Source organism: Leptonychotes weddellii, chromosome 15, assembly GCF_054177405.1.
Source record: "Leptonychotes weddellii isolate Sample4059 chromosome 15, ASM5417740v2, whole genome shotgun sequence".
Taxonomy (NCBI): Eukaryota; Metazoa; Chordata; class Mammalia; order Carnivora; family Phocidae; genus Leptonychotes; species Leptonychotes weddellii.
The window spans coordinates 8,752,712-8,767,553 of NC_138383.1; the positions used below are offsets into that span (position 1 = coordinate 8,752,712).

Genomic DNA, 14,842 nt, shown 5'->3' on the forward strand with positions numbered 1-14,842 from the left:
CACTTCACATTTCATATAGTCGCCCATCAGTTATTTGCATTAATGGGTAAAAAAAAGAGAAGGGGACACAAGATGCCATGGATAACTCTAGAGAGAGAATAATCCTCAAATTGTGCCCATTTGGTCTTTGGAGGGTTTTCTTTTAATATAATGGCAGTGATGTGATATGTAGAATTTCTCAGTTCTTAAGTTAATCTCATGATTCATGTAATGACGTTTAATGAGGCACAGTCACCTTTCTCATCTGCCTTCATGCTTGGCTCTCCTCTCCTTATTTTCATAGAAGGACTTATTTATATCACTTCTGAGACTGATTATTCCAAACCACTAACCTGAAGAAAAGCAGTCCTTTGCAAATCTTGCCCCTTCACACCTACCCTAGGGCAAGAGATACTTATTTTGGCTTTTGAAAATTTTTCTGCTTGCTAGCCTAACCTTATGTAAATAGCCCATTTCCACAAAGTGCATAATTAGTTGAATGAATGAAAATGTTAATATAAATTTAAAAGCAGAGTCCTCATGGATAATTTTTAATTCCAATAATTCATTCCTGGATAATTAGGAATTCCTTCATAATTCTTAATTAAGGAACGGGTCATGTCCTCATACATAGTAGTCTTTTTTTTTTTTCCTAAGATTTTATTTATTTGACAGAGAGAGACAACACAAGCAGGGGAAGTGGGAGAGGGAGAAGCAGGCCTCCCGTGGAGCAGAGAGCCCAATGCCGGGCTCGATCCCAGGACCCTGGGATCATGACCCGAGCGGAAGGCAGATGCTTAACGACTGAGCCACCCAGGCGCCCCCATAGTAGTCTTCAAAATAAAAGTCATAGCAATGTTTGCAAAAGCAGGAAAAGTCCAGAAAAATAAGGTAAGAAATTGGGTAGTTTTTATGTATGGAAAGACATATGATTCAGTGTATTTAGTTTAGAAAGCAGGAGACTGGGGAGCAGTAACTGATTATTAATTTGAGAATGGTATATGAACAAGTAGAGATAAGAACTATTCTCTATCTTTGGACAGTTATTAGATGCACCCTCTTTGCACAGAGTAAGATTATGAGTTATTTATCTCCATAACCCTAGGGTCTAGCCCAGTGCAGTTCATCTCGAATAATTATTGGAGATTTGGACCAAAGTTAATGAATTAATTATTTAGTGGGCTTTATGATGACTTCAGGCACACTCTCAAAACTTGGGATTTGCCAACAGGCAGGAAGAAGCTCAGATAATCCATCCATATTTAATATTTCTATGCATTTTACACTTAATCCTAATAATTACCATTTATTGAATATTTTATTCTACATTCAGCTCATTATACATTTTATCCCACCAAATCCTTGTCAATTAAAGAAAAAAGATAAGACCAAAAAAAAAAAAAAAGAGAGAGAGAGAGAAGAAATGCGTGCAGTCTCACATAGCAGCCATTTAAACCCAGGTCTGTCAACCTCCAAAGGCTGGACATTTTCCTTCATGTATCATCACGTCTATACCAGGGCTTCTAATTATTTGACTGAAGATGCCTAGACCTGTTCTGTATTCCACCAGGTTAATTTCAAATGGTCTTTGATAAGAAGCTTTGGTTTTGGTTATCTGCAGTAACCAGAATTTAGACTTTGCCAGTGTTCTCACTATTGTTACTGTTTTAACGTTCTATTCATAAATTACACAAATTTAACCTACATGTGACAAAAATGGCAGTACACAATGTACAATGAGTAAATAACACTTTATCAACAGAGAAGAGTTCCTTATTCTTTCCCAGAACAGGAAGGAAGTTCCCCTCGATTCTGAGAATCCCAAATGTCAGTCCCACCTCAGACACAGAACTATTCACGGATTGTACCCTATCTTGTGTCTAGGATCTTCCAAATTTTTTTCCAAAAGACATCTCCTCATTTTTGTCACACGTTCTGCCTACAACAAGCATACTCTTTTTGCAGTGATGTTTTACACCATGTTAACGTGAGCCCATTTGTGTCTGCTGCAATGAGAATAAATATGGCTAAGCTGTGTCTCAGTTTTAGAAATTGGAGAGTGGGGGAACAGTAAGGGTAACTGGCTAGTCCTAATCCTTGGGGACTGTGTGCAATGGTGCTATTCCTACAGATCAGGTGGGGACCAGCCACAATAAAACTGATGACAGATACAGGTTTCTTTTCACGTATTGATGCCTTACAAAGCATTTTAGAGTTTATTGTGCCCATGGTGCTTAAAGAAGATAAAATAAAATAATACGAACATCTTAAAAAGAAGGTGACCTGCTTGTGTGGTAAAATGGGTAAAATAGTTCTAGAGTACAATTTTGCAGTATTCATCAAAGGTCTTACAGATATTCACTTGATTCTCTAATCCACATTCTAGATTATATTTTTTCCCGAGAAAGTAACAGCAGTTCTGCATACGGGCATGTTCAGAAAAGCTACAAATCATGCTAAACAAAATTTTGAAATATCAAAAAGTATAGCTGGTTAACTAAATTACATAATATTCATACTAAAATCCACGTTATAGAAAAATATCTTTTATAAAAATATGCTTCTAACATAGAATTAATTTAAAAGATATTTAGAAACAGAACACAGAGTAAGATCCATATTCAAGCAACAGTGAGAATCACATTGACACTCGTTTGCATATGCATGTTTCCAACTCCTGTTAGCATTGACCTTTGAAAACAGTTTAGGCAGTTGTCCCTCAAATTATATTTCAATCATGTAACTCCTCTTTAATCAGAAAAAAATTTGATAAATGCTCTAGTGGGAGTGCTAATAACATTTAGTGACTCTCTTTGTGGAAATGAGAATCAGGCCGGGCAGTAGAAAATCATAATGAAGAATGAGATGAGATATCTTAGATTTGGGGGCTTGTGTTTGTGTCATCACAGATATCTGAGAATGTTCCAGAGTTTGGTGGCCATCAGAATAATAAACTACACCTTCACTACTTTGGTGCTCTGGCAGCCCTTATGATTTTATGACTTTATGACCTTATGACTTCTTTTTCTAGTAAATTCCCAACACTCAGGACTATGCTCCTGGGGATTCTCCTATGGTCATCCCTTCCAAAGTCTACAGGCACCCGGATGTGGTTCGGGTCACCACCGGACTGCCTGTCCCTTGAAGACTGGATATACGCTGGCTGCTGACCCAACAGGGAGCCTTCCCTGCATTAGGAGCATCCAGTGAATATCATAAATCCTGCTTGTGAAATTATCTCACCTCCGAGAAGGCTTTTCTTCACCTGAGTAGTGTTGTGTCCCACTCATGAGGGCATCAGAGCCTTGTCACTACCATCCTATTTCAGTGGAGTATTACCACTTCACGTTCTCTGTTCTACAGCTATAACGTGCAAAAATTATACGGCAGTTTCATGTCAACTGCAGTGATCAAAATATATGGGTGAAAAGCAGAGGATGGAGTCAGGAGAATAGTTTATTTATTTTTCTTTTTTTACATATATTCATGTTCTACTTTTTTAAGTTCTCGGCTCTTGATGCAGCCAGAAAGCACAGTTTGTACTGTGACAGTAAAAGCCCAATAACATCCCTTTATGTTCATAGAAGTTGGTCCCTAGTGTTTTTAGGGGACCGAAAAACCCACAGCTATACACAACAACAGCCCATAGAGCAGCTTGAGCAACAAAACGACTGCTGACTGATAGTTTTTCCCGTATTTACATGTCCTTGCAAGATACAGAAAGAAAAATAAATAGATAAAAAAGTACCTTCTACGCCACCACATTTAGCCATTCCTAACTGTGCCTTCAGGCTTTTCCTGCAATGAGAGAGTCCAGTAAATATAATAAATAAATAGCAGAAGGAACTGCCTTCCCCAGCTACCACTGCTACTCAGCTTACACCCTGCAGCAGAAGACTCAGTTTCACTTTTATCATTATTTTAGCTGGCAATTGCTTAGACAATTATCCAGTTCTTCTTAAGAAGCTTAATTAAATTATTTATGAAGTTGACCTCCCACAACAGTGAACTCCTTAAAATTTCCTTATGTAAGAATAGAACACTATTTTATTTTGTAAAGGAGAGAGGTAAGTTAACTGTAGAATCACATGTAGTTAGCATTTTCAACTGCACTTGGGACACAAAGAGATTCTAATAAATAATATTGTTGTCCAAGTTGGTTTCTCTTGCCTTACAATGAAGAGGTCAACAATAATTCAGCTTTATTGATTGACTTGGTTATGCCAAAATCAAAGGGAGAAGTGAAGGAAGGTTGTTCTCATCCCATGTGGATGAAGTTCTTCCATTTCCCTAATGGTTTAAAAAGAAAACGGGGCTTATTAGAAACCTGGGCCATCCCTAAAATACCATTATGGCAAGTGACATAGAGGAACCATTTTGAAATGTTGTTTTGTTGGTTTATCGCAGTAGTAATGACAGTAATTGAAAATGTTAGAGAAGATCTTTCATAGTCTGCTCTGTAGCAATTAGCTGAATTAGGGCACAGTTATTGGGCTTGTGCAGTCCCCATAAATATGCTTAAGACTGTAACCAACCATGTGCTCCTGTCAATCCATCTGTATTGGTTGTACTATGAGTATATGAAAACAGTATTTTCCAATGTATGCTCCGCTGTATTCTATTCAGTGGCTGTAATTTTCCTCCTGTTATATATTCAGGCTATCAAAATTTGCAGGCAAATAGTGTGAGCATCCAGAATGATAGAAACCTAACACATCTGCAAATGATACTGGGGAAAAAATAGTGTTCACCTAAAACATTGGCTTTTGTAATAATGGGAACAAATCAAATGAAGCTATTTATCTACTTCAAGGCAATATTGAAAGGTTGCTTATTTCTTATCTTGTTTTCATTCTCCTTGGTACCATGCCTATGACCAGTTGAGGTCAACGAGGCTCCATCCATGAGATCTGTCGGCATTTGCTTTTAGAATGCAACATTTTAGTAAATGTTAAGAGAAGGTGGCCCGATCAGTGATTCTCAAAATGGCCCATGGCTGGTTTTGTTTGTTTATTTGGTTGGTTGCTTTCACATAGCTGGTTTTATAAGTAGCTGCTCCAGGTAGAATAAAGAGTTAAGTGTGCTAAATATGTAGAGGCATATTTAAAGATAATACCCATGGAATGTTTGTACTTATCTCTTTCATCCTTCTTCCTCATCCCTCTGTTATCTTCCTGAGAGTTCTATCTCAGGGCCCTCTCTGCAGATTAGGGAGCGTCAGGGAACCTCATGAGATACTCATACAAAGGCTCAGTTTTTCAATATATTGCTTTTGAGGCTTGAAGAAGTAGAGGAAACCCCATTGCAGGGTGTACCTACAGAATATATGTGCTGTAGTGCACCCACAATACATCATAAGAGAAGACTGCCTGTAAATGATTAAATGTGAAAATAAAAGTGTGCCCGTGTATTTGCAGTAGCTTCCTTCTTCCCTGGTCTCCCTGACTCCAGCTTCTTCCTGTTTCCAGCCTGTCCCACATTCTTCTGCCAGAATAAACTTCCTGGTGTAGTGGAGAACCCAACTTGAGCCTACATTATATCTGGGCATGTTGTTTAAACTGATGGGCAGTTATGACAAGACATTTATCTGTAGGTGGGCTCGGGGAGCCTTTGGGAGAAACTCATCTTGCGGGAAATAAAGAATTAAAAAGTAAAGCTTGATCAAGTAATAAAACCTGAGTTGTCAGAGATGACAGATGATTCTGAGTTCAGCCAGGAGCCTGCGATTAGTCTACTGGATTTAGAATCTTCATCCAGAGGAACACTGTGGAGCGAAAGCTAGAAGGTCTGTTTTACTAAAAATTTTATACCCTAAGAGCAAAATAATCACTACTTGGTATCCTGTGAACTGTGGGTAACACAAAAGGCTAAAGGTTACTTGCTTTCATTTCTCTGCGGTCCCTGGTGGGCTTTTGGAACCAAAATGTGTTTCAGGGGCGCCTGGGTGGCTCAGTCCGTTGAGCGTCGGACTCTTGATTTCAGCTCAGGTCATGATCTCAGGGTCGTGAGATCGAGTCCCACACTGGGCTCCGCATTCAGCACAGAGTCTGCTTGTGTTTCTCTTCCTCTGCCCCTCCCCCCAGCGCTCTCTCCCTCTCACTCTAAAATGAATAAATAAATCTTTTTAAAAAACGTGTTTCAATGTGTGGGTGGTTAACACCTGTAGAGCTGGCAAGCCCTGCAGGATAGCTTTCCTCTAATGAAGTGCTGTCAGGGGCACCTGGGTGGCTTAGCTGGTTAAGCATCTGTCTGACCCTTGGTTTCAGCTCCGGTCATGGTCTCAGGGTTGTGAGATCAAGCTCTGCGTTGAGCTCTGTGCTGGGCATGGAGCCTCCTTAAGATTCTCTCCCTCTCCCTCTGCCCATCCTACCTACTCCCCCCGCCCCAAAATAAAATAAAAATAAAGAAGTGCTGTCAGAGATAAGAAAGAGACATTGGTGCCCCGGACTGGCACTTGGTAAGGCACAGGGAGACTCAGGGAAGCAGCCCTGGTCCCTCCTGGAAGGCCAGTGCTACACAAGAGACACCCCATGGTGACTGGCCATGTTTATTTATGACACGTGTGAGATGCTCCCTGAGACTCTCTGAAATATTTGAGGAAGCTTTATTTTTTTTAAAAGATTTTATTTATTTATTTGAGAGAGAGAGAGACTGAGAGAACGAGTGGGGGAGGAGCAGAGGGAGAAGCAGACTCCCTGCAGAGCAGGGAGCCCAACGTGGGGCTCAATCCCAGGACCCTGGAATCATGACCTGAGCCAAAGGCAGACACTTAACCAACTGAGCCACATAGGCTCCCTTAAGGAAGCTTTAGATGGAGCTGAAGCATTGAATGAGTGTGTGTAGGAAAAGAGATATAGGAATTTGCCCTTGAGAAATTACAAAATATTTAAGTCCTATGGAAAATTCAGAAAACACTGACATCCAAGTCCCTAGAGCCCACATAAAAGAGTTGTGACTATCTTGCCATATTTGCTTGAAATGCCAATTTTATGCTTTTTCTATTAAAAAAATAAAACATTATAGATATATCCATGTTCCCTTCTACTTTCTCACACGTACTTACCATCAGGGAGCTGAGACGTGGGAATCCATAAAAAAATTCTTCATGTTTCCTTTTCACTTTTGAATGTTAATACTAGTAGATTGTACACAACTTTTTAAACTTTTTATACTTATTTTAAAGAATACTTGATCTACTTCTTCTGTTTAAAATATTGTATAGTCTGCCATCATTTGAATGAACTGTGATTGATTTATGCATTTGAGGCACTGACATGTGTGCTGTTGTTGATTTGGGCAAAGTTTTATACACATGCTTATGGTATACTTCTCATGCCCTCAATATTCCAGAAACTCCTACAATTATTTATGGGATAAAGCCCAAACCCATCCACGTGGCACTTGGGTTCGGCCATTAAGGACACGTTCAGACTTACCCATTGCTCCTCTCCTCCTAGGGACCATGGCCGTGTCACTCCAATGGCCATCCCATGAACTTTTCTCCTGCCGTCTCCCTAAAATCCTTCTTTCTGCCTAGAGTACTTACCTCTACTCTCCACCCCAGGCCAATGCCACTCTCCTTTTGCAGAATCACAATTCCAATTTTTGAAGTCCAGACTGTTTCATACTTTTTTCCCCCCAATTCCCAGCTGCATTTCATTTCCCCCCGCCCACCAATTCTGGATCTTCCTGTTTCATCTCTATTATAGAATTGGTTATACCTCTCCTTCAGTTAGGACACGTGTGTGCCTTCCCCGACTTTCACCTCTGGATCATCCTTAGCTCCAACCGTAAAGTAAAAGTTAAATGAATAAATAAGTGAACAAAGTAAAAAATAAATAAAGGCTCAATTAAATGGAAAGCAGAAGGTATTGCTAAGCCGAAAGTAGTCTTAGTGTTCCTTAAAACTCAGAAGCCGGTCATGACTGCATACCTCCTGGCATCAGCCGTCCTCTCTAAAATACAATTGTGAGAAATGACCAGCGAGCGGGCGGATGAAACCTGGCCCTGCCAAAACCACCAGGGGACATACATTGTTGACAGTAGGGACGAGGAGTAAGAGAAAACTCCTTTTCTGTTCCTCAGCTCGGGCCGTGCGTGTGCGCATGTGTGCGTGCGTGTGAGCGAGCACGCATGCGCATTCCTCCATCAGCGGAATTGATTCACAGGTTGTTCCAGGCAGAGCTGCTTGAGGCTGAGTCAAACCTCCTTGGGGGGAGGGAAGTCCCGGATGGAGACACGTACAGACGCAGGCACTCATCCCTGGCTCTGCTCCAGGTTACAGGAATCTCTGGTAAGAGCCAGAGCCTGCTACACCATTAGAGAGAAAATCACTCGGCTCCCCCAGTCTTTTGCGTCCAATTTATGTCCAATTTGCAGACTTTCAACATTGCAACCTCACAGTTCATAAAATCAAACTCAGCCTGGGTAAGTCTCCAGGTAATGGATTTAGGATCACGGGAGGTGTTACCTGCAGTCCATGATGGGTAACTTTCTTGTTAACTAAAGTCCCTTTAGCTAAATGAGTTCCAGGTTTAAGTCTCCCTTTCTTTTTTTTGGCAGGGATTTGGGGGATGGGGGGAGGGTAGGCGTAGAACTTTATTAGGCTGCGCGTGGAGAGCTTTTCATTGCAAAAGGCAACAGGAAAAAAAAAAAAATTGGGATAAGCCAGTCTTTGTATAAACGGAAGGTGGTGAAAGGAAGGCTGTGTATGGGGGCTAAGGGATCAACCCTCCGGCTCCACTCGGCTACGTAGGGACCCGGGGAGACGGCCTGGTGCTCCAGGCGGAGCCGGGCTGTTTCCGCAGGTAACTGTGGCTCTGCGGGGAGGGCCCAGGGAGGCCGAAACCGCAGCGGAGGGGCCTGGGGGAGGGGCCTGGGGGGGCGGGGCAGACACTCCGCGTCTCTCATCCCCTCCGGCGCCCTCGCGCTTGGGGCGAACGCATTTCCATCCGCTTGCCCTTGGCGGGGGGGGGGGGAACTCTCATCAGTAGTCCGTCGTCGAAAGCAGGTCAATTTAATATTCTAGGTGTGTGTTTAAGCATGTGTGTGAATATGCATACCACACGGGAGCCTGTGTGTGTGCTCACACTAACAATTACGGATCTATTCCAGAAACCTACAGGGAACTATCCCTCCTAAGATCAGTGGCCCTTTAAACGTCAGGCTCAGAAGTCAGGTTAATTGGATGTCTTATGTTTTTCAAACAAGTCATGTTTGAGTCACTCCACTTAAAAAGCTAATAAAATGCTATTTAATTTGGGCCTTCTGTTATTCCTTAACCCAAGACTAGCTACTTCTATATTTTATTTCTTTGAAAAGTCGTTTCCCTTATAAAAATCGCATGGCTGTGTGTGTTTCATTGCTCACCTGGATGCACACGTCTCTTAAACCCTTCACCTTGCCTTCCTGCTCCCTGGACCTCCTCGTTCTCCCCTCTGTCTTCCTGCTTTTTGCCAAAACTATCGTTCTGTCTTTTCCGATCTCTCAGAGTATCATGATCTTTTCCAAAAAGAGCTCTGACTGCTGTATCTGAGAGAGAAAGAATGAGTATTTGACTTAATTTAGTGGTCAGATAATCTACTTTTACTAAAACAAGGGCAGTTCCTATTCTTAGAACGTTCAGTTGAAGAGGTGAGTCCTTTTATTACTTTTTTGTTGTACCTACTGGAAATTGTCCTATTGTTTCACACATTGTAGACATCTGGGCCAGTGTTGACATTTTATATATTATTGCAAGATTAATAAATAATAGACTGGCTATTATGGTATTGTTTTCCTTTACCAGCAGACTCTTTGGTATATATTTATAGACATCATTTATGTCTATAGGAGGTATGTAGTGCTGTGTTTCCATTTTCTCCATTTACATATCTGTAAGATGGAATTTGGGGTTTTGTTTTTGTCTTAATCGGGTTAGTGGATTGTCATAAATATTGGAATAATACATACACACGTCCTAATCCTATCACTAAATAGGTGCTTACAATGTAGTGGGCATTTTTTTTTTTTAAGTGGGGAGAGGTTACCATGATATCATTCTTGCCCTGTGTCTCTCAACAAAGTTTAATGAGAGAAAAACAACTATTTTTTTTTCTTTCTTTCAAAAACCCTACATAAACTCATTTAACCTTCTCGATGTTGTAGAAACACTTTATAAGAACAGTTTGAGAAAGAGCTTCAAGGAAATTGCTAGAATGCGGAGCAAATGAGTAACACAGATTCTGGTGTCTGAATCTAATGAATGGACACAAATTAATCACCTGGGAAAACCATTCGCTAGAACAACCATGGAGTGACTTTGATGACTTGTTGGAGTCTTCTCTTGCTCATGTTATTTCTTTCATCTGGTTTGCCTCTGAGGGTCACTCTGCTCCTTCTTTACACATGGGTACTGTTCTTTGCTCTCCCTGGCTCATAGGAGGGAAAGTGGAGACTGAGACTCAGTCTGTTGGCTCAGTGCCTTGGGTCTTGTGAATAACCAAGTTTCATTGGGAAGGAGCTACCACCGTGCAGGGCCTTGATTTCGATATTGCAGTCTATGAATTTGAAGGGAAAAGAAGGTTAAGGACTTCCTGGAAAATTTAAATTACCTCTTAGTCATGTGCCCATTGGAAATTAAACTGCTCTCTCAGAACTTGGACTCCAGACTTGTCCTTTGGTTTGTGTGAGGCATCTGGAGGGGAGCTGTAAGCCAAATGTGGTGTCCTGGGTGGGAAAGGTGGTTAACCTGATCCCAAACACCTTTCCCTGCCATATGCCCCTGAGTGTCTTAGAGTTTGCCTTTCCAAGCCAAGCACCAGAAAATGTCTACAGGATGAGGTTGGGACAATTACATGGTGGTGGTGGTATCTTATTTTTTAAGAAAAGATGGGGGAACCCTTAGGTGTTCAGGGTTTGGCAAACAGAAATAGCAAAAGATTTTGGATTTAGAAATGGGGGGGGGAAACTCTCTCCCTAGGACATTTGTCTTTTATTTCTGTTAGCAACTCATAAAATATGAGTTAAAAATTGTATTGCTTTTAATTCATAAAAGTTCTATTTGTGCAGAAAATCGTTACTAAAACAAATATTAGATAGAAGCAAGAAATCAATAGCGGAATTAATATGATTGTCTTAAAAAAAGCAAGCAAACTGACAAAAATAATTATAAGTAACAAGTGTAAATTGTTGGTGGCTTGCTATAAAAACAATATAGAGTGATTAATTGCTTTCTTAAACATCAAGATTAGCCTTGAACTAAATTTGGAATTAATCCTGTACTAGCTGGGAGAAAATACTCAACTTTTCTATGTCTATTTCTTTATCTGTAAAAAAGAACTAATGATAGTTCTCATCTCAAACAACTGTTATAAGAATAACTGAGATAGCATATATAAAGCATTCAGCATAGCTGAATAAATGTAACATTTTAGTTGTAATTAGTTGGAAAATGACATTAATATTATCTCATCTAAAATTGTCATTAAAATATACAAAAAAGTTCTTAGAAAAAATTACAGAAAAAATGTAGGACCTATAAGAATGAAAATACTAGATTTTACTATGAAATATAAGGTTTCCTTTCAGTAATGAAATAATATGCTATCTTTATAGATTAGGAGATTCAATATTATAGTGATGTCAGAATATATATAATCCATTGGGAATGTTTAGGGTGTACTATGTGTCAGCAACTGTATAATTATTAATATGTGTGTGTATACCCCAATTATTATTCATATCAACTCAGTGAAGAAGGAATTATTTTGTTCAACTCATAAAAGAGGATACTGGGGCATAAAGAAGAAAAAATACACAAGTCCATATGGCTGGTAATTGGAGGAATGTGAAATTGGATAGAAGTAAATTTTATTTCTAATTTGAAAAATGAATAGGACTTTGCAATTGCTTAAATGGTTCAAAATTAATCTGGAAAAGATAAGTCCACTAGAGCAACCAAGGGTAATTTTCAAACAAAGAATAGCATATGTACAATTATCTTAACAGGAATTAAAATATCTTATAAAGCCACGAAAGGACAGATTCATGGTATAGAATCGAGTCAAGAAAAAGAATCAAGAATAAAGGATATTTATCTCAGCTTGAGTCTGCTTTAAAATCAGTCTAAGAGAAACATTTGCATCCAGATAGCGTAGGGATAGGCGCTGGGAACTTGGAAGACTGGAACAAGGAAAGAGGCTAAGCCAATGTAAGGGATGCATTATTTGGCTAGTAAGTGGGCAACTGGGACTTGGGCACACTGGGTCATTCTGAGGAGCTCTGTACAATACATCTTCGTCACTGAAGATGACAGAAGAGCAGTGTATCCATCCGGTCTCCTGTCCCACACACTGGTCAGAGGTTGTCCTTGGTCAAGAGTACTATTCGCTTGTACTTCCGGATTGGTGTATGTGTCATAGTGGTGGAGTGGTTTCACCAAGCATCCTCTGCCACTGCGGCGGAGGAAGTCCCTTGGGCTGGAAAGGAGAGATTTCCGTTTTCAGAGGAGGCAAGTTGCCCTCAGATCTGAGTCCACTCCAGCAGTGGCCGGAGTATGAAATGGTCTGAAAAGATGGGTGAAGTCAGAGAGGGATTAGATGCAGGGAAACAGTTTCTAGTAAAAGTGGCATTTCAAAAGCACTGCGGAAATAGCATTTTATTTGATTATAGAGTTAGGGAAAACTGGTTAAAATATGAATAAAACTTACATAAAGTTCCAGGTGAAATAATGATTTAAATGGTAGAAAACAAAAATACTAAAGGATTAGAAGAAAATATAGGTGAGTAGTTTTTTTTGTTTAAACGTTTGATTGGTTGGTTGCTTGTTTTTGTTTTTTAACAATCTTAGGGATGGAAAAGACTGTTATAATATTTAAGACTAAAAACCACATAGGAAAATACTACAACTAATTTTTAAAAGTTTTTTAAAAGTTAATCCAAAATAGTTTTTGCTCTTCAAAAGTTGCTTTCTTTCTCCAACTAAACAGTTTTATTAAGTTAAATAAATATATCTGAAGTTTGACTAGTTAGTTGCCAAGTACTCATTATCCACTCTCTGCCCTAATATACTGTATTTACAGTACAGCACTTAGTAACTTAAGACCCTATGATCAAAGAGAGATCTAGGCCACCCTTAAATGTATATCTAAAATCTAGATGAATTTTTTTAAAGATCAAAGTCAGATTTATACTCAGAATCTATTAGGGGTGTGGATCTGTAAATGGAATATCAGAGCAATTTAAGAGTAAAGTATTCCCCTCTTAATTTCACTGCTATTTGAATTTTTTTTAAAGATCTTATTTATTTGAGAGAGAGAGCGAGTGAGAGAAGGAGAGAGAGAGAACACGAGCAGGAGGAGGGGCAAAAGGAGAAGCAGGCTCCCCCCTGAGCAGTGAGCCCAAGGAGGGGCTGGATCCCAAGACCCCAGGATCATGACCTGAGCCGAAGGCAGACATTTAACCAACTGAGCCACCCAGGCGCCCCCAGTTTTTTTTTTTAATATAGTCATTTGAGACACATCTTTTTTTGTTACAGTTGGAGAAACTATGATTTAGTGGTGATGCCCACATTTGCAAAAATAAATAAAATAATGCAGAGAATTTAGGTATTTCATCAAATACTTATTGTAACCACCACCCTCTTGCATCCGTGCCTAATCATGTATCATCAGAGAAGAAGACTTTTGGTCTAAATTATAAACATATTTGATTATGTCTGTACTTAGTTTTTATAATTTGATACAATTTATATATTCAGAAGGTGGCTTGCTTAATGCAGGGTAGCATAGGTGAGTTATTAGGCACTTCCATGAATGAACCATTTTCAGTATCTCTCATACTCTCAACCGAACAATGAATCTGAATTTTTTTTCTAATTCAGATTCAAATAATTTTTTCAACTTGTCTCTATTACAGTCTCATTTTTACAATTAATGGAAAATGGAAAAAATCCTCTCCGAGATGCTTTAAGTTGCAGAATAAGATCTAAGCAAGCAAAACAACTTTAAAAACTGTGTCATTTGTCAGAAGAATGCTAGATAGAAGAGAAATGGTCCTCTCCATGGAAGCCAAGATTGAGGAATACCTCCAAATAATATATACATGGTAGCCTGTTCCTTTCCTTAGTGTCTTTTTTCATTCATCTAGTTTTTGTGACCATGTTTTTCTGAAATGAATTTCATACTGAATGGGACCAAATGTTTCCATTTGTGTTTTGTCACTGACTTGCTTTTGATCTACTTTGAGGACTAGCAAACACATTTGATGAATTCCAAAACAACTGGGAAATTAGGTGAGGAAAAACATTGGCCACAAATTGATTATCTAGTGCAGCATAAACCCAGAGAAACTCACTTTTTGCATTTTCCAGGTTTTGGACATTAGGGAAACACAGTATTGGACAGAATTTGTGATGCTTTTCTCCATGGACCATGAAGGGGAATATCTTTGGGAAATTATCAACAGCTAGAATTTGTACTGGCTTATGCTACTTTTTCCTTTCAGCTTGTCATGTTCTTTATAATTTTTTTTTAGCTTAATAATATGCAAAGCCTTGAATGTGCAATGCTCTCATACTTTCCACTGAGCTTCAAAGAAAGAAAGCAGAATGAAGCTTGTTGTAAACTTTTATTTCCATCTTCTGCTTTATGTAACCTTATTTTAGTAGCTCCAGTAAAATGTAACCACATTAACCAACACTTAATTTGGACTCCATGACGAAAGAAAGCCAAAAATAGCTCAGAAACAAACAAATTTGGAAAGTGTATGTCTGCCCCTACATCAGATGCTATCAAGTCACAATTTTTTTTTTTTTTTTAAGCAGGAAAAAGAGCAAAGAAAAGATGATAGAAACTCATTGATAGAAGTATTTGGGCAACTGATT

At 39.3% G+C, this 14,842-nt stretch overlaps 2 long non-coding RNA genes across 3 annotated transcripts in view; one reads left to right on the forward strand and one right to left on the reverse strand.

Moving 5' to 3' along the window:
• The window catches only part of LOC115942910 (uncharacterized), a 465,869-nt gene that overhangs the window by 98,610 nt on the left and 352,417 nt on the right, over positions 1–14,842 (reverse strand). The window lies entirely within an intron of this gene.
• The window catches only part of LOC115942909 (uncharacterized), an 82,913-nt gene continuing 76,052 nt past the window's right edge, over positions 7,982–14,842 (forward strand). Inside the window, exon 1 of the long non-coding RNA XR_014140408.1 lies at positions 7,982–8,406. This is a non-coding gene — a long non-coding RNA (uncharacterized LOC115942909). The remainder of the gene's footprint in view (positions 8,407–14,842) is intronic.